This window comes from Petaurus breviceps, unplaced genomic scaffold (genome assembly GCF_028583685.1).
Source record: "Petaurus breviceps papuanus isolate PSGF00001 unplaced genomic scaffold, PetGlider_PUasm1.0 76, whole genome shotgun sequence".
Classification (NCBI taxonomy): Eukaryota; Metazoa; Chordata; class Mammalia; order Diprotodontia; family Petauridae; genus Petaurus; species Petaurus breviceps.
In genome coordinates, this window is record NW_027186473.1 from 12,200,907 (window position 1) to 12,222,030 (window position 21,124).

Genomic DNA, 21,124 nt, shown 5'->3' on the forward strand with positions numbered 1-21,124 from the left:
CTCTTCCCTTATCTCCCCTCTCCTCCCATTGAGAAAGAAATTAGAAAAAAAAAACCCCACCATTTTACAAACAAGTATAATGAAGCAAAACAAATTCCCCTCTTGGCCAAAACTTCTCAAATTTTATTCTGAATCTATCAATCGTGTCAGGAAATGGATCGTATATTTCATTTAAGTCCTCTGGAACCATGGTTGATTATTTCTTGGATCAGACTTTCCTAAGTCCTTCAAAGTTGCAATGTTGCTATTATAATATATGTCATTCCCCTGGGTCTGCTCACTTCATTCTGCCTCAATTCCTACAGTACAATAGAATTCTGTTACATTTTTCTACCATAACTTATACAGCCAATTCCCAATTGACCGGCAGCCTTCGGTCTCCTCTGTCAAAAGAGTTCAAGGAGGGCTTCCAGCCTCTTGGCTGAACCTGTGAGGAAATCTGGGGAGGATGAGAAAGAGAGTGCAGCTGTATAGGCAAGAATGGATGGGCTGCGATCTGTACTGCTGAAGGGGATGTTCTCATTGTCAAGAGCTTGGTTGGAGCATTGAATTGTTGGAGGATGGTGGGATTCTTTTTTCCAATTTCTTTCTCTTGGACTTAGTAGAATTCGGAAAGGCTGGTAATTTCTATGGGTTTTGCTATTTTATTGAAGCTATGGTTCTTATTATTGAAACTCTAATCTCATTTGATCCTCTAGACTGGAAGATAGGTGCTGTTATTAAAGCAATCAATAAGCATCTATTAAACACTGATTGTTGTGGTCTAAGGGTGCTGGGAATCCCTAAATTCAAGTTGATATCTGATAAACTTGATAAACTGAGATAGAGGTTAAGTGACTTGTCCAGGGTCACACAGCTAGTAAGAGTCTGAGGTCGGATATGAACTCAGGTCTTTCTGACTCCAGGCCCAGCACTTTAACTACTGTACCACCTAGGTCCTCTAGCATGCCTGCCTTCCTCTGGATGCTCTCCAGCTTATCAATGCCTTCCCTAAAAGGTGATTCTCTAAAATGAACCCAATACTCCTAATTTGGTCTAACCAGGGCCAAGTAGAGGGCCCTTTTGCCTCTCTGAGTCCTGAGCATTATCCCTCTCTGAAAGCAGCCTAAGATTGCATTAGCTTTTGACAGCACCTTGGTCTTAGGATATAATAGCTCGGTTTTTAATAGCACAAGTCCTCCAAAGAGCTTCAAGGATTAGAAAAGCAACCATGTGCTATGGAAAGATTATCTCTTGGCACCTTCCTCATCCACAAAGCCAAATTCAATAACAGGCGTTGGAACTGAGGTAATGAACATAACCCCCTCAGGCTGTTCTCACCATTGTCCTCTCTTTGTGGGCAGTCTGGAGGAGCAGAAGAGCTTGGGACTTCCAAGGAAGCCTGCCATCTGGGAGGAAGATTGGGAGGGGAGGGGGGGAGGGACAACAGGGGAATCTGGTCCTCGGCCTGGCCATTCATGCCTATTCATTGCTGGGGAGCCCGTGACTGCACATTTCTAGTACTTACTAAGAGTCATTTTTAATAATCATTTTATAGAAAAACTCATTTTAAAAATCCATTAGCTCCACATAGTTGCATCTATTTGGATCTTGGGGCTGGGAGGCAGTGACTTAGCTGGTGTCTTTTTTAAAGGATTTAAGATGTGTCTTCTACACTGCTCTTCAGACTTGTCATCAGGTTAGTTTGTGTCTGAGTGTTTTCATTTGCCTTCATAAGTTGATTATTTTTTAAAAAACCTGCATATCATCCCAAATCCTCTAGTGAAACAGGTTTTTGTTTCATTCCCACCCCTTAGGATCAAGCCCAGGTTTCTGATCTGAAACCTTCACATGTATTAGGATCACATTTTTCTGCACTTAAACATTGAGGGCCCAGTGGTTTTCCCTGGAGAAGAGGAAACTGTATTAACGCTTCAGAGACAGTCCTAATGAATGTGTGTCTTTGTTCAATTGCCTTTTTCTTTCTTCTCATCCCCTCGGGTGGTGGGTAGAAATCTTCAGAATCCTTATTTTAAAAAGTTAAAATATGATGCAGCTGGACAGTGCAGATTGCTCAAGGAGCAGAGTGGCTAATGAAAATTCTGAATTCAGGCAATGGACAAGGAGAAGTCTGCACCAGGGAACACAAGACAAGATACAGAAAATAGGAAAGAATAGGAAAGGGACAGGTGACAGATTCCCTCCCTGGGCGAAGTCTGGAGGTATTCCCAGGCTTCCAATTCCCTCATAAGCCTTTTATCTTCCTTCATATTCCCATTACTTAAAAAAGCCAACTCTTCTGTCTGCACACACACACACACACACACACGCACGCACGTACGTGCACACACACACTCTCATATACTAAAAAAAATAAATGATAACAATATTATTTTGGGTTTATGAGCCTAATTCACTGAAAATAATAAAAATACTTTCAAGACTGAGAAAGACCCACCCACCTCTGTCTCCCAAGTCACAAGAACAACCCACCTGTGTTGCTGTTTCAAAAAAATACCCATGTTCCATGTCATCATTCCTTGGGTGCTTTCCAGCCACCCCTTAATCCAGTTCCTTTTTCTCTCTTGGATCCTATCCCCACCCTTTTTCTTCTTCCTCTTACTCAACGCTTTCTGGCTCCATTCCTTCTTTATACCCTTATCTGGGTCAGCCCAAACTGGAAGGCACTAGAGCAAAGTTCTCCCCTTTTCCTCCCCTCATACTAAAGGACTTCTACATACATATTGATGCCCCATCAAATACCCTAATTTCCTAGTCCCTCAGTCTCCTCAACTCTCATGCCCTCTGTTATTCTTCCTTATTCGTAGGACTCATAGAAAGAGTCTCTCCCTTGAGTTTGTCATCACCCACGGGTGGTCTACTTCTATATTCATAAACTCCTAAATTCTTTTATTTGATCATGATTTTTTATATTTCTGTTTTCCCCTAGGCCTATAAAATTTAATCCAATTCTTCATCTTCACCATGACCTCCATTCCCCCCCCACACACACACACCCCTCTCTGTTCATTCCTATTCTCCCTGCAACTGGCTACATTTTTTTCCCTCCTTATCTTGACCCTATGGTGAACCAACTCAACTCTACACTATCCTATATCCTTGAATCCTTTGCCATTTTGTTCCATCACCAGTTATACCTTTGTTCAGTTGTTTCAGTTGTGGTCAACACTTTGTGACCCCACGCACATCAAGCACCCTAGAATTTGAAGATCTTCAAATTCCCTTACCATTACACCCCATTTGGAGTTTTCTTGGCAAAGTTACTAGAGTGACTTGCTGTTTCCTTCTCCAGCTGATTTTACAGATGAGGAAACTGAAGCAAGCAGGGTGAAGTGACTTGTCCAGAGTCACTCAGCTAGTAAGTATCTGAGGCTGGATTTGAACTCAAAAAGATGAGTCTTCCTGACTCCAGGCCATTGTGCCACCTAGCCACCTCCTACCATCTTTCTTCTTCTTAAGAAAGATGTCTTCTTGTGTTGCTGAAGGGAGTTGGAGGAAATCACAAAAATGTGTGAATTGAATCCACTATTAATTTATGCTATCTAATTTCAACATGGCCCTCACTGCAGCAAGGCAAACATCCTGTTCCTTCCTAACTGATCCACAGTAGCTTTTCCATATCTTCTTGTCACTCCTCAAGGTTCCCTTTCCCCCACCCTCTTATCTGAGAACTTTGCCTTCTAATTCATTAAAAATGAAAACTCCCCTTTTACTCTCGTCCTCTTCTCACATCATTCAGTCCCCATGTCTATTTCCCCATTATTTCCTCCTTCACTCTGGTCTCCCCATGAAGAGCTGACTCTTCTCCTTGCCAAAGCTGACCCCTCTAGATGCACCCTTGACCCATCTCTTCCAAGCTTCTCCAGCCAACTTCCCTCATTATCATCCTCACCTCTCTTATCATCAATGTCTCCCTAACTACTGGCTCCTTGCCTGCTGCCTACACACATTTTCATGTCTCCCCCATTCTTAAAACAAAAACAAAAAATTTCACTTGATCCTACTATCACCACTAGCTATCATCCTTTCAATGCTAAACTCCTTAAGAAAGCTGTCAGTATTTCCTGCCTCTATTTCCCTTCCTCTCCTCTTCTAAATTCTCTACAATCCACTTTGCAACTTCATCATTCAATTGAAATGGTTCTCTCCCAAGTGACTCATGAGCTCTAATTGCCATTGTAATAGCCTTTTCTCAAACCTTATCCTTCTTAACCTCTCTGTGGTATTTGACACTATTGATCACCTCTTGGAAATGCTTTCCTCTCTCAGTTTTCATGACAGTGCCCTCACCTTATTCTCTTCCTCTCTGTCCAATGATTTGGACAGATACTTTCCTTCACTGGTTTTTTATCCTCCAGGTAATGCCCACCAACTGGATGTATCCCTAGATTCTGTCCTAGGCCTCGTTTTCTTTTCCCTCTTATACCATCTCACATGATGATCTTAGAAAAGCTTCCATAGATTCATTTATCATCTATGTAGCTGATTCTTATATCTATATCCTAGTTTCTCATCTGAGCTACAGTCATGCATCACCAACCATCCTTTGGATGTCCCACGCTGGATGCCTCACACCCAGAATGTCTAAAACAGAATTCATTATTTATCTCCTAAACTCTCTCTGATTCTGAGTTTCACCATTACTGCTGAGGCCACCACCATATACCCAGTCTCCCAAGTTGACAACTTCAATATCATTCTCAACTTCTCATTCACCTACATATCCATTCTGTTGTCAAATTTTCTCATTTCTACCTTCACAACAGTTCTTGGACATGTCCTTTTGTCTCCATGCACATATCTACAATCCTAGTTCAGGCCCAGATCACTTCTCATTGGTCAATTGCAATGCCTTCCAACTGGTCTCCCTTCTTCACGTCTTTTCCCACTCCAATCAATCTGTCTTCCATATAATTTCCAAAGTGACTTTCAATCCCCAAATTCAATAAACTTCATTAGGTCCAGGATTAAATATGAAATGTCCTATCTGTCACTAAGATTTTTTATAATCTGGCCCCTTCCTGCCTTTCCAATCTTCTTAAATGCTCTTCCCTTCCAATGTACTCTACAATCTAGTCACACTGGCCTAATTGTAGTTCCTTAAACATGTCACTGTTTCCTTTCATCCACATTCCTTTTATTTTCACCTATGATACCTCTGTTCACCTTGGTTTAAAAATGCTCAAGAACATTTTTGATTCTATACATTGTAGTAGAAAGTAAGCTCCTTGAGGGCAGGGACTTTCTTGTTTGTCTCTGGATCCCCTAGCCTAGCACAATTCCTTACATATTATGAGGACATTGAATTGAATTGAATTGAATTTTTGTCACTTATAGCCTTGCATTGTTTCTCTTGCTTCTGTGCTATTCTTCTATCATGATATATATTTAATTGACTCATCTCACCCTCGATGTTGCTTAGATCTGTGTCCAATCCTGACATAGTCACCCATGCCTATGTACCTTGTCAATTTGCCTTATTGCTTCTCTGGTTTGTCACATAGCCAGAGCATAACACCCTTTCTTTCTGTCTCCATCTCTCTATGTAACTCTGTTTCTGTCTTTGTCTCTACTGATGATGACAAGATGATGATACAAATTCTCCAAAATAGGAATTTGAGGTTCAGGGTTTTATGATCATGGAATAATTTCCCTGGTGTGATATGGAGTATTCATTCCTTTTCTCTTTTTTTGGCTAAAATCCTTAGCCATTCTAATTCATCACCCTTTTAGGGAAGGGACAAACTTGACACATTCCAGTTCAGCAGCCAGGGACCATTAGCTATGGCAGTTAGGTCATCCAGGCCAAACCTCTGTCAGGACAAGCTATTCTCCAGTGTATGGCCAAATCTTATTTTAAGTAAATTCCAAACGACATGGTATGTCCTACTTCATTCCAAATACTGTACACCAAACCTTCCCAACTGGACATTTTAGCTATGTCTTTGTTCAAGTGGTCACTTGTCCAAGCCTCTGAGAATCCTAGACTGTATTGATTGTACTTGCAATCAGATGCCTCTTCTCTGAGCTCCAGCTGTAAGGAGAACATAAACACACATGGCCATCCACAGCCCATGCCAAGATCTCCAAATATTTGGCCATGAGTGCTCTCTTATTTGTGGTGATTTCTTGCTTTTAATTTTGCAGCCCGCACCAAACTCTCCCAGAGAAACAACAGACACTTCCCCGAAAGAGGGAAATGTAAAAACCCAGTGAACTATATGAGTTCAGGTTTGGAATGGGGTCAAGTCTGTTTAATTAAAAGATACCACACAACTAGCTTCCTTGCAGCTTCAATAAAAAGGTGGTTTGTGTGTTCTGCCCAAGTACTTGGTGGCAACTATTCTCTCCTCTGCTAGGACTCTTCCTCTTTTCCCTACAGCCTTCTTTTGTCCCAGTTTCCTCAGTGCTGTTGTCATTGTAACTGTTCTTTGTTGCTGAAACCTATTACGTGACCTAAATTTCCCCAGGGAGGGAATCTAGTCCTATTCCCTGAATTCTTGGTGTTGAAGCATGCTGGAGTAAGATCGTCTAATTCCTATCCACTTGGCAGCCATTACAACACACATGCACGGACACACACACACACACACTCACTCACTCACACATAAACCAGCAGTGGATGTAGCAAAGGCTTTGGTATCAAATCCAAATATGTTCTTGCAACCTGACTTTGGGAGGGGCGGTGACTTGACTATCAAACCTTCTCTGTTCATTCAGAAGGGAAATAGTAAAAGAAAATTTGGCATCACTCTTAATTAAGCTAAGCTTAAAGCTATCTATCTATATGGTGGGGAAGGGAGCAGTCAGATGCCCAAGTCGGAATAGGAAGAATCACGGCTTCAGATGAAAACCCAAATATAGAACTGGCTTTGGCATGAACAGAAAACAAACTCTTTGAACTTGTCCTTGTCTGCATGGGCTCTATCTTCCACTAGGCTCCCAAACTTTTCTGTTGTTATTAAATTGTTTTCAGCCATGTCCAACTCTTAGTGACCCCATTTGGGGTTTTTTTTGGCAAAGACACTGGAATGCTTTGCCATTGCCTTCTCCAGCTCATTTTACAGATGAGGAAACTGAGGCAAACAGGGTTAAGTGACTTGCCCAGGGTCCCATAGCTTGAAGTTAGATTTGAATGTAGGAAGTTAATCTTCTGGTTCCAGGCCTGGGGCTCTATCCACTGTATCACCTACCTGTCCATTTGCTAAACTATATATAGCCTCTGCTAATGTAGCCTGCACCATTCTGACAATGCTGATCATGTAGCATCATTTCAAACTGGGGAGAGATTTTTGTGACATGGTTTCCCTTAATGAAGGCACTAATTCTCCTGAGGAAAAGTCAATAAAATAAAGGCTGGTGGATATTTCTATATCCATATTTTGGATTATTCTTTAGTTTGTTTATTCTTTTTTTCCCCTATGAGTTGACATTGGTGAGTGAGTACCTTGGAATAAGAGCTCGACTGCAAGTCTGGGTGAAGATACTGGTCTGTCAGCTTCATGGAATGTCTTGTTAAATTCCACAAAATAAAGGATAGACTTTGTTTCTGTCTACGTCTACAAAATCACTCAAATTAGTTTTTTCAGATCTCTAGTGAAGAAGATTCTGAATTTTTTTTTTTACTGTTCATTTAAAAATCTTCTTGCGAACCCATACAATGTTTTGAAGCCAGAAAAAATAAAGACAAACTGGGTTATTTGGTTCTCTAAACTCAGATAACACAGAACAAGTCTCTTTACCCCCCAATTTCAACTATTTTTTTAAAAATCTAGAAGTTACTGCTGAATTTGAGGAAAATTCTTCAGATGGCTGAAAAGACAAACCATTTTCTCCTCTTTGTTTAGTTCTATAATGATTCTGCCAATTTTTTTTGCATATAGAAACACTCAAAAGAGATAATAGGAATAAAAGTCATGAGGCCAAGACTCACCGGGGGAAATGCAAATTAGCTGAGCTCTCAGTTGTGAGGCCGAATTCTCATGTGCTTAAGTCATCCCATACTCCCTTGGGACCTTCAGGTCTACTAATCAATATATGAAACTGGAGGCTAATATGTATATATTGATTTTTCTAAGGGTGAATGTCAATATTTACTGTCCCAAGAGGTAGTTACTGACTGAGGGAGAATCAAGGTCATTGTGGTACTTTCCAAGGTCATGGGTATGCAAGAACTTTGCTAATCATTGCTAGAAATCAATGGCCACATCTATAGAAAGATAAATATCCAAATGAGAAGTGAAAAACCCATTGTGTTATCTGGCTATTTATCTTTTACATCACCAAACACAAGGATTATAAGTTTAAAGCTAGAAGAAACTTGATCGCCTTGTCCAACTCCATTATTTGGCAGATGAGTAAACTGAGGACCAGAGAGGTCCAGAGGTTTGCCCAAGGCCACAAAGCATGTGAAGCATCAAAAGTGGGATTTAAACACCCCTGCTGAAGTCCATGTCCAGTATTCTATCCATTATGCCATGCTCATATAAAGCCAGTTCATGAAAATATCCTATTAATCGGATGTCTTGGCAGTACATAGACACACCCAATGCTCTCATCAGAAGTACTGGATAAGCTCTTCATTGTGGCTATAAATCTTAAAAGAGCGTGATTTTCTATTTCATGATGTCTTTGTCCAAGTAGTCAAGGTGCTTAGATGATCACCATACAGGCAGGAATTGTGAATTCAATACATACACAATTCAATACACATATATACACACACATACACACATACATACCTATATGTCTATGTGTGTCTATACACACAGTATGTGTTTATACACATATATGTATATATGCATATACATATGTGTATACACTACATATACATGTGTGTGTATATATGCATATACAAGCATGCATACATATATATAAATACATATGGTTCAATTTAGAGACTTAAATCAAATTCCCATTGCTTCCAGAACACTTTGATATTTGTCATTATCCAATGTAAGGGGATGTCCCATTCAGCCTGCATCTGCACCTTTTAAAAGGGTGAGTCTCTTTCAGATTTGTGTAGATCATTCTGTACCTTGTAAAGGATTTGAGGTTCTGTGCAAATGTTCTTGGTTTTGTATCCTTTACAAGATGTACAATAATGTACTCACATCTGAAAGAGTTTACCCTTTACAAGGTACAAATGTAGTCTGAATGGGGCACACCCTTCCATGGTCATAAATCACAGCTGAGAGTAATGCACTGGGAGTCTGGACCTCTGGATTCTATTCATGGTTGGGCCAATTTATTGACACATAATAAAGAGAACCGATCCGTCTAGAGCATAAAGCATATAGGTGTTAATGCAATTCAGAAGTAGGTAGGTATCAAGGATGGTACTGTGCTTAGAATCACAATGCTTTCCTGAGCTTCTGGAGTGAAGAACATCATGACCCTTGCCGCTGGGTTATTTTTGATTGTCAGATATGGTCAGCAGCGAATGTAAGTGCCAAGGAATTCAGAGGAGTATCAGTTAGTTGTCCTTGGAGCTGGGGATATAAAATAAAGATCAGGCAAGTCATTGGAAAGACCAATGTATAAATTAAGTACCTCACCAACCCTGCTGCTCAGGGGAATTCGGACATGAATTACTGATATACCTGCCACTCGGAGCTCAGATCCAGGGTGCTGGGTAATTGCCTGTCCCCAGAGGAGGATTCTGAAATAGGTGTTCATTGCAGTGCATTTTCGAATATGGGTGGTGCTGGTGCTGGTGGTGGTGGTTTGCTAAGAAGCAGGGCTGTCAGGATAACCCAGATCAATTCTGTTCTCTTTTTCCCATGGGAATGATTCATAGAATGTAAGTATCACACACTATCCCACCACTGAAAGAAAGTGGATGAGTGTGGACATCCCCACAGCTGACCCTATACAAAACTGTAAAGTAGGCAAAGCTTATCTCAGAAAGAGTTCTATTTTGTCTTTCAGTAGTTTTTTCCCTCTCTCACCTACCCCCTTAATAACTCCCGACAACCTCTTTCCTCCTATCTTGCCTTCAGCTAGCTGTCAATTAATACCAATTGGAAGTATTAGACAATAGGTCCTTTGTTGCCTGGAGAATTTCCATTTTAACTGGAGACTCATTCATTCTCCCTTCCAAATGTCTTACATCTGTTGCCTTCTCTCCAGTCATAAAGACCCCACCATTCTAGCTCAGGCCCTCCCTCTCACCTGGACTTTGAATAGGCAATAGCTTCTTAATTGGTCTCATTAGATCCATCCCCTCCCTTCTATAGTCCCACTGCTAAGTCAAACCAATATCTCTAAAGAATAGGTCTGACCACATCCCTCTCTTGCTCAAGAAACTTCAGCAGCTCCCTATTTCCTCTAGGATAAAATACAGATTTTTCTGGTATTTAAAACCCCTCAAAATTTGATGTTGTTTCTTTTGGCTAATTTACTCTTCCTCCCTTTACCTTTTCTATATTCTAGCAAAACCAATTAAGTTGTTGCTGCTGCTATATAATATTCCATTTCCCACCTCTGGGCCTCTGTCCAGCCTCTCTCCCATATCAGAAAGGTTCTCTTTCCTCACTTCTACCTCTTGGAGATTTTAGTTTTCTTCAAGATTCAGCTCAAATGCCACTTTCTACAAGATACCTTTCTTAATTTCCTTAGCCATCATTCCCTCCCCATATTTACTTTGTATTTTAAAAATATGTTTTGCATTTGCTCCTCTGTGCATATATTATTTCTTTGCAATGGAATGTAATCTCCTTGAGGACAAGGACTGTTTTATATATATATATATTATATATTTGATGCTTAGCATAGCCTGGCACATGGTAGGCATTTAATAAATATTTGTAGAATTGAATAGAATTGAATCTGGATGACCTAAGGGCTTCAGAGAATGTATGTAATGCAACATTTTAGGCTCTGGGACAGGAGGTAAGGTCAGTATTTAGGGGAATCAAGGCCTTCTGGTGCCCTTCAATTATATATGTAGACAGTTTCCTTCGCACCAGTCCAACCCAGGTAGAGTCTAGATTATATGAGTTGATAGTCTTGGTTTTCTCATGGCTGGTGATAAAGTATGTATGCGAGCCCATTAAGTATGTTTGATTCTAAGACATGATCTCCCAATTCATATTTTTTTCATGTAACTGTATATTTAAGAAGAAACTTCTCAGCCTTGGGCACACTCAGAAAGTAAATACCATTAGTAAAGGTACAGAGCTGAGATGAAGAAAAGTGTAGCTTTAAGATTTGTGCCCCAGAAATTCCTTAATTTGGAAACATTTTTGGAGAGTGAAAAAAAAGAGAAAAAAGATAAGCACAGAAATCAGTGTCAGGATTAGAAAAATATGGTATGTATTTTCTTAGCTTACAGCTGTATTTGCTTAAAATGCTTAAAATGTGTGGTGCACAATGAGGAAGGCATCCATTGGTGGGCATGACTTCAAGTTTAATGTTTACAAGACTGCTTTTATGTGCAAAAAGTGTTCAGTTGTTACCTAAAAGTCTGGTACCAGATCAGTTCTTCTTTTTAACCCTATGGTGACTGTCCAATGGAGATTCAAAGCAAGTGTGACATACTAATGCAGAATGCATTAAGCTTTTATGGCAGGATCTAGGGACCAACCAACCCCCCCGAGAGATTAATATGAGACTAAGGAGAGTAAGGAAGATGAATTTTTTAGATGAATAATTCAGGCCATCATTAAGAATCAGGAATATGAGAGCTATAGTACTTAGGGGAGTAAACAGAGATCTGACTTTAGTGTGCTGTAATACTACATAGCAGGAAGATGGTCCAATCATCACTTTTTTGTTGTTTGTCTTTCATTTTCAAAGAGGACCAATGACATCAGGGGTGATGTCTTGACTCTTGCATGAATTAGATTTAAGTGAGGCAGAGTTGCACAATATCATTGGCCTCACTTTCTCTTCCATGGTCATCCAAGTCCAGTGGCAGGACAAAAGTCAAGATGACTGGTGATGGTCCAGGGTACAGCGGATGACCTTGGCGTCTTTGATGTTTGGCCGAACTCTAAGCGCTCTACTGGGCCTGCTTCAGTCACCGTCATGGCCATTGGGACAAATTGCTCTTATCCTTCCATTCCTCAGGGAAAGTCTTCACATGCTTGAGGTAGACATGCCTCTAACTTTCCAACAGGTTTCAGGCCTGTTCCCCTTAACCTGGCTTACGCCATCTGCCAAGATGGCCACTACACATGCTCCAGCTTCTTGGAGCCACAAGTAAGAATTGACGAAATCAGGTGAATACCAAAGGTGGATGAACAGCCCTAAAAAAGGCTTAGTGAACCCTCACACCAGAGGTGCTAGTTCTCCTTGAACACCTAACATGATGCTTTGATTCCAGTTGTCACTTTAGGTGAATGCTAAATACCTAACTTCATAATTAAAAAAGATCACATAAACTGGGTCAAGTTTGGGGATGGAAAAAGAAGAGCAAATCATAAACCTAGAGCTGGGGGCAAACTCAGAAATAGCTAATCTAGCCCAACACTCTTTTACAGATAAAGAAACAGAGGCCCAGAGAAGTTAAGAGATTTGTCTAAGGCCACACAGGTAGTAAGTGGGGAAGAGCTAGAACTGAAACTCAGCTCTTAAATTGAGAATTCTTTCCACTATTACCACCCAGCTTCCTGAGGTTCTGGCATTGATTATTTATTTGATCTTATACAAATGATGGTGTTGGTCTAGATATTCTCTAAGGCAAATTGTAGCCCCCAAATACTATGGCTTGAGATAATTAATCTCTTTACAGAATTAGCCTTTCTCTACTAAGTCTTATGCCAATGCTTCATCCATGGTACAGAAGAGATCCTGGTTTTTCAAGGTAGTCTACATGCTCTGAGAGGTTTTACCAAACTGAAAATGTCCAATCCCAGAAACAAACTGTGTCTGCTGTTGAAGGCCCAGCCTTGTTAAATATGGAGAAAGCTTATTGTCAGGACATTGGCTACCAAGTGATGAATTCTTTGGTTGTGGACATCTATGAAATGACCACTGTTATATTAAAACAGCATTAGTGACTCCATTTTGTCCTTAGCCACCATTTTGTGAAGTTAAGTTTCAACTTCTTGGAAGTCACCTGATTTGGGGAAAATCACAACTCCATCACGCAATTTAGGAAAGTCACAAGATTACTCTCTCCCTCTCATTCAGTGTCTCTCAATTCTCTCCAACAATAAGAAACCATGTGTCTCAACCCCTGCAATCCTATTTTTCTACTCCCTTCAATTCCATAATAATCATAGAAACCAATAGTCAGGGTCCTTATGCAGACCAAGAGCCTTGGACCTGATTTGTTTTTGCAACATCACACATTGCTAAATAAATAGTTGTCTGAATGTAACTACTTGGTGTCTTTATTCCACCATAACATCCTTGGCGTGTGAAGAATCCTCCTGCTTTTACAATGACATCAATGGAATGGCAGAAGAGAGGATCAGCAGTTGCTAAAAGTCATACCATTATAGGCCAGCTACAAAAATAATTTTAACTGTCGGAGCTATTAATGAGATATCTTTGTCCAGAAACCACACAGTCCTAAAGTGGGGAAACTAATCCATAGCCTATGGACATCTTGCCTTAAAATGAAAACTGAAGAAATAAAGAAGTAACAATCAAATGGGAAAATGACTCACAAGCTCTCCTTGGAAAAGGAAATATCTGAGCTGGTGGAGTTGGATTCATTGCATATACAAGCGCAAGAGAAAACTAATTCTATAAGGACACTGCGTTAATCTTACCTTGCAGTGTTTTTGATGAGAGTAGGAAATAAGATGATGTAATGGGAATGTAAATTTTTAAGATCTTCCCTGCCCCTAGGCTAAAGTGCACCTGGAGCTTGGGGTGGGAGGATTGTTTTTCAGTAGATACTTTTTGATTGGGCAGTGGGTCAATAAGGTTGTTACATTCTCTGAGCCAGGAGAAGGCTATATAAGCCCTGATGTGTAGCTTTGTTTTGGGGCTCACTTTGAGAAGTGTTCTGTCATTTGATCAGATGAGACTCTGGGAAGCTGTTGTTGAGAGCCCCCTGGCTTTGAAAAACCCAGATGTTGATGAAACCCAGATGTTGATTTGGTATGGATGTAATGGTTGGATAGTTTGGAAACTGTCTACTTGATCGGTTTCTGTCTTGATAATTCTGTCTGTATATTCTGAAGTTCGGGGTGCTGACCTTTTTCCCCTGAACGAGGTAAACGATACATGTTTGACTGATTAAAGTAAGCTTGTTAACCCATTTTGAGTTGCTTTCCTTTATCAAAGCAGATCCTAGAACCTGTGTTGGCAGACACCCTGGGGATGCTGGGGTGCTTGCCACTACAGATGAAGACAAAGATAATTATGCTTTATGGGTCAACATCTGTTTCTGAGGATGAACATGCAGAGAACTGCAATGAAGAACTTAACATTGACTCTGATTCCTCAAATGACATAGAATAGTAGATATAAAGCATCTCCTTCCCACAACCCAAACCTGGGGCATACTCTCCTATAGATACACACAGAATTCATGAAGGACAGAGTTGGCACAAATTTATAATACAATGGGAGTGAGGCATATGTGTAAGGACCACCTAAGACCAAGCCAACTCACAATTCCAGAAATGGGGAGCCTTAATGTCCTTTCTTTTTCCAGAGGTCCTCATGAAGTTTGCTGCAATGTAGGTTGGGGCATCTTTGATGGATGAGTCATGGCTAGTGTTGCAGCTAGATAGGTCAATCTGTTGTTAGGTTAGGTCAACCAGGATACCTGGCTGCAGAGTTGGTTTTTCACTGGGCTCCATTGCTGCTAGGTCAAGCTAGACAGGTCACTTGGTCATTCAGATGCTGTTAAACTGGGTTTAGAAGGTCACTTTCATTCTGGGCAGTTATCGCGAGACTGGAATGGAAATATCGCTCAGCTACTGGGCTCTTCACAGGACGTGGATCTTTTTCATTGCCTTGACTCTGGGGTGAGTCACTTGCAAGAAAGAATTTCAACAATTCTTCCATTCAAAAATGGCTTCCCTCAATGAGGTACTCCATCTTCAGGTATGATGATCAGTTGGTAAAAGTTCCCAGATTCTAGTTGGGGTCTTCATGAGTGACTGGGGACAAAGGTATTGAAGATGTCTTGGCCTTGGGCCAAGTTCATTGTCTCACTGACCTTTTTACAAGCAGTTGAAAAGTATTCAAACCTCTGATCCTTCTTTCTAAGGGGTGGAATGGTTCTTTTACAAGTGAAAGGAGGAACACCCTTATACAATCACTGAAATAACTTCATTCAACTATCACTTACCTATTAATATTAAGTGAGGCATAAAACTCATAGACATATTTGCCAAAGGTGGAGGATGTCCCAGGCAGAGTTCAAATGGAAGGTTAATCTCCTACAAACGGTTAGATCTTCCACTTGGAAGATGACATTATTGATTGACTCTTAAGCCCCAGAATAGTATAAGGCTTTCTCAATGAGATCTATGGCTGCTTAAAAGATTGCCCTATTAATCTGCAGAGCTCAAGTATATATATTGTCCAGGTTATGACTTATAGTGTGGACAATGATTTTAACTAGTCCATTTTCCATGTGTTTTAGATAGACAGTGTGGATAAACAATAAGTTGGGTCTCATATTGAACTGAAGGAAGAGAGCAGATTAGAATGCATTTTGAAAAATACAGAGTACCTGCATTCATTTTAAGCTACTCCCCAATACCTTTTTAATATTCTTCCATTGCTACTATATCACTAAGAATCATAGATGTGATCATGATCTCAAGAGAATCAAATGGCATAGACTATTATGATCTCTGAAGACTGCAAAATCATAATCCCCAAAAGATAACAGAAAGATGCACAGTGGGAATAACTAGGCTTGTTTGTAAAAAGTTTTATAAGAAAATATTCATGGAGGGGCGGCCAGGTAGCACAGCAAGTAAGAGCACCAGCTCCAGTGTTGAGAAGACCTGGAGATCGAATCCCGGGCTCAGACACTTAGCACCCACCCAGAAACACCTGGCCGTGTAACCTTGAGCAAGTTACTTAACCCCAATTGCTTAGAGGCGGCCAGGTGGCTCAGTGAGTAAGAGCACCGGCTCCAGTGTTGGGATGACCTGGATCGAATCTCGGGCTCAGATACTCAGCACCACACCCAGAAACAACTGGCCGTGTAACCTTGAGCAAGTTACTTAACCCCAATTGCTTTAAAAAAAAATATTCATGGAGCAGCTATGTGGTACAGTGGTTATAGTACTGACCCTAGAATCAGGAGGACCTGAATTCAAATTTGACCTCAGATACTTACCAACTGTGTGACTCTGGGCAAGTCAATTAGCCCCAATTGCCAGAGAGAGAGACAGGCAGACAGACAGACAGAGAGAGAAACATTTTTTGACATACTAAGAAAAGGAGTTGATGAATATAGATGCAAAAATTTTAAATAAAATATTAGCAAAAAGACTACAGCAACTTATCACAAGAATAATACACTTTGATCAGATAGGATTTATTTCAGGAATGCAAGTATGGTTCAATATCAACACCCATTCCTATTAAAAACACTAGAAAGTATAGGAATAAATGGAGTCTTCCTTAAAATAATAATTAGCATCTATCTAAAACCATCAGCGATTATTATATGTAATGGGAATAAGCTAGAAGCATTTCTAATAAGATCAGGAGTAAAACAAGGATGTCCACTATCACCCCTCTTATGCAATCTGGTACTAGAAATGTGAGCAGTAGTAATAAGAGAAGAAAAAGAAATTAAAGGAATCAAATTAGGCAAAGAAGAGACTAAGCTATCACTCTTTGCAGATGATATGATGATATACTTAGAGAATACTAGAGAATCAAGTAAAAACTACTTGAGATAATAAATAAATTTGGCAAAGTAGAAGGATATAAAATAAACCCACATAAATCCTCAACATTCCTATATATTTCTAATGAAATCCAACAGCAAGAGAAAGAAAGAGAAATCCCATTTAAAGTTACTGTGGACATTATAAAATATTTGAGAATCTACCTGCCAAAACAAACTCAGAACCTATACAAACACAATTACAAAACACTTTTCACACAAATAAAGTCAGATCTTAACTAATTGGAAAAATATCAATTGCACATGGCTGGGTCCAGTTAATATAATAAAAATGACAATTTTACCTAAATTAAATTACATATTTAGGGTCATACCAATCAATCTACCAAAAAATTACTTTGCAGAACTAGAAAAAACAGTAGCAAAATTCATTTGGAAGAACAAAAGGTCCAGAATATCAAGGGGATTAATGAAAAGAAATGTTAGGAAAGGTGGTCTAGTCATACCAGATTTTAATCTGTACTATAAAGCAGCAGTCATCAAAACTACTTGGTACTGGCTGAGGAATAGAGTAGTGGATCAATGGAATAGATTGGGTACATAAGACTCAGCAGTCAATGACTATGTAATTTACTGTTTGATAAACCCAAAGACCCCGGTTTTGGGGATAAGAACTCGCTATTTGACAAAACTTCTGGGAAAACTGGAATATATTATGGCAGAAACTGGGCATAGACCAATATCTAACATCGTATACCAAAATCAAGTTGAAATGGGTGCACAATCTAGGTACCGGTATAAAGGTGCAATGGGAATGTAAATTTTAAAGATCTTCCCTGCCCCTAGGCTAAAGTGCACCTGGAGCCTGGGGTGGGAGGCTTGTTTTTCAGTAGATACTTCTTGATTGGCCAATGAGTCAATAAGGTTGTTACATTCTCTGAGCCAGGAGAAGGCTATATAAACCCTGATGTGTAGCTTTGTTTTGGGGCTCACTTTGAGAAGTATTCTGTGATTTGATCTGGATTCTGGGAAGCTGTTGAAAAGCCCAGATGTTGAAACCCAGATGTTGATTGGGTATGGATGTAATGGTTGGACAATTTGGAAATCTATCTACTTAATCTGTTTCTCTGTCTTGATAATTCTGTCTGTATACTTTGAAGTTCAGGGTGCTGACCTTTTTCCCCTAAACTAGGTAAACGATACATATTTGACTGATTAAAGTAAGCTTGTTAACCCATTTTGAGTTGCTTTCCTTTATCAAAGTAGATCCAAGAACCTGTATTGGCAACAACCCTGGGGATGCTGGGGGCTTGCTGCTACAAAAGGCTGATACTGTAAGCAGTCTAGGAAAGCAAGGAATAGTTTACCTGTAAGATTTATGGAGAAGGGAAGATTTTATGACCAAACAAGAGTTAGAGAGCATTATAAAATGCAAAGTGGATAATTTTGATTACATTAAATTGAAAAGTTTCTGTACAAACAATGACAATGTAACCAAGATTAAGAGGGAAGTGGGAAATGGGGAAAGAATTTATATAACCAGTGTCTCTGATAAAGGCCTCATTTCTAAAATATACAGAGAATTGAGTCAAATCTATAAGAATACAAGTCATTCCCCAATTGATAAATGGTCAAAGGATATGAACAGGCAGTTTTCAAAGGAAGAAATTAAAGATATCTATAAGCATATTTTAAAAAATGCTCTTAATATCTTTTTTTCTGCTTTTTTGGAGGGCAATTAGGGTTAAGTGACTTGCCCAAGGTCACATAGCTACGTTTTTTGTGTTAAATGTCTGAGGCCGGATTTGAACCCAAGTCCTCCTGACTCCAGGGTTGGTGCTCTATTCACTGTGCCACCTAGCCGCCCCTCTAAATCACTTTTGATTAGAGAAATGCAAATCAAAACAACTCTTAGGTACCACATCTCATGAGTCAGATTGGCTAAGATGATAAAACAGGAAAATGATAAATGCTAGAGAGGATATGGAAAAATTGGAACACTAAATGTATTGTTGGTGGAGTTGTGAACTTATTCAACCATTCTGTAGAGCAATCTGGAACTGTACCCAAAGGGCTATAAATAAGTGCATACCCTTTGACCCAGCAATACCACTTTTAGGGTTGTGTCCCAAAGAGATCATAGAAGTAGGAAGAGGCCCCATATGTACAAAAATATTTATAGCAGCTCTTTTTGTGGTAGCAAAGAACTGGAAATCAAGGGGATGCCCATCAATTGGGAAATTGCTAAACAAGTTGTGTATATGAATGTAATGGAATACTATTGTGCTATAAGACATGAGGTGCAGATGGACTTCATAATAACCTGGAAAAACTTATATAAACTGATATTGAGTGAGAAGAGCAGAACCAGAAGAATTTGTGTACAATTACAGACACAGCATATGTGTGATGACCAACTTTGATATACTGGGCTCTTCTCAGCAATGCAACATTATAAGACAACTCCAAAAGACCCATGATGGAAAGAGATGTCCACATCCAGAGAAAGAGCTACAGAGTCTGAATTCGGATTGAAGCAAACTACTTGCTCTCTCTCTTTTTCTTGTTTTGTTTTATTTCCTTTTTATCATTGTTCACTCCATTGGTTATAGTCCTTCTTTACAACCTGACTGATGTTCAATATGAAGGTATTTGTAGATTCTATATTTGATTGCATGCTGCCATTGGGGCGAGGGGGAGGAGGAGGAGAAAACTGGAAACTCAAGAGATTGTGGAACTGAATCTTGTAAACTAAAGCAAACAAATAAATTAATTTTTTTTTTTTTAAAGAAAAGGAGTTGAGAAGACCACATGGAAATAACAACAACTGAGACAAACGGATTCCTGGTACCCCCTCCATTGACAAAGTCATTGATAAAGATCTAGACATCCTCCAGTTCATTAGCTAGATGCTTCACAAAAGATTTATGGAAAGAGAGGGACAAGAACTTCACAAGATGACAAGGCAGAGAAGGATTGTGGTCTGTACCAGTAAAATCAATAAGAATATGAATATGAACATGAATCCATTGAAGAACAGACTAATCCTAGAAAAAATTGTGAAGTGGGTGGAACTTGTTCTGTAGACTTCCTCTATCCATTGTCCCTGTGTTTGATAAGTGGTCCCCCTGATTTCAGTATTACGCCCTCTCTAGTGAATAATCCGCAGAGCTACTAAAATCATCTTCCTAAGGCAAAAATCTCACAACCCTGCCACCAAAGTTTCAGCGGTTCTCTATTATCTATAGGAAAAAAGATTATTTCTTAGCCTGACATTTAAGGTCGTTTATAATATGGTTCCAATATAACTTTCTAGTTTTATTTCATACTATTTCACATGCTCTAACATCCAGTCAAACCATAGTACTTGCCATTCCCTAAATTCAACGCACCATCTCTGAAAATTGTGACACCTCACTAGTTTCCCCTACCCTTGCCATTTTGAAAATGTTCTCCATGTTCAACTTTTCCTCAGTCTTACCTTTTTTCATCGAGATTAAACTTAGATGTCACCTTCTCATGGGAGACTTTCCTGGTCTTTCCAGTTGTTTATGTCCTCTTCCTTTATAAATGGCATTTTTACTTAATTGTGTAGATATTATATCCTTCTCTCCAACCTCCACCTAGTGGAACATGGGCTTCATGAAGGCAGGAAATGTTCCTGATAATTCTTACTATTTAATGAATGAAATGGGCTGCTTCTTGAGGTAGTGAGTTCCCCATTTCTGTAAATCTTCAAGTAGATTCTGGATGACTTATTTAGAATACTATAGAAAGACCTCTGAGTTCTTTTCCAATTCTCTGATTCTCTGAATCTCTGTTTACTTTTCTATGCTAGGCACGTGGGTTATGAAGTTAGAGGAACACCAGAGATAGAGTGATATCAATCATTTGATTGAAAAGTTGGCTTCTTGTTGTTTTAGATAATAAATTGAATGCACCCTCTCATTTATGATGCATAATCGGTTCATTGTCAATCTGTCTTTGGCAGAATACATATTTTTTTTTAAATTGGTGTCTGTGTTCTTAGGGTTGTTTTTTTAACTATAAATAATTTCTGTATCAACAGCCATTGTGAATATTTGGATAGACTCAGAAAGTTGGAAAAGATGAAAAAGCAATTGATGAAGCAAAAATCCGTAATGCTAGATCAAGTACCAAAGCCCAAATGCAGAAGAAATGCAAATAGAGCTATTTCCAATTTGGATTTTTTCCTAATAATCATGATGTGTCATGTTACCACGTTTTTAAGACAAGACCGCTGACAAAGAAAACACAGTGAAGTTAAAAACAGAATTCTCTTTTTTTTTAAAGCAAAGATGGGATGAACAGAAACACTAA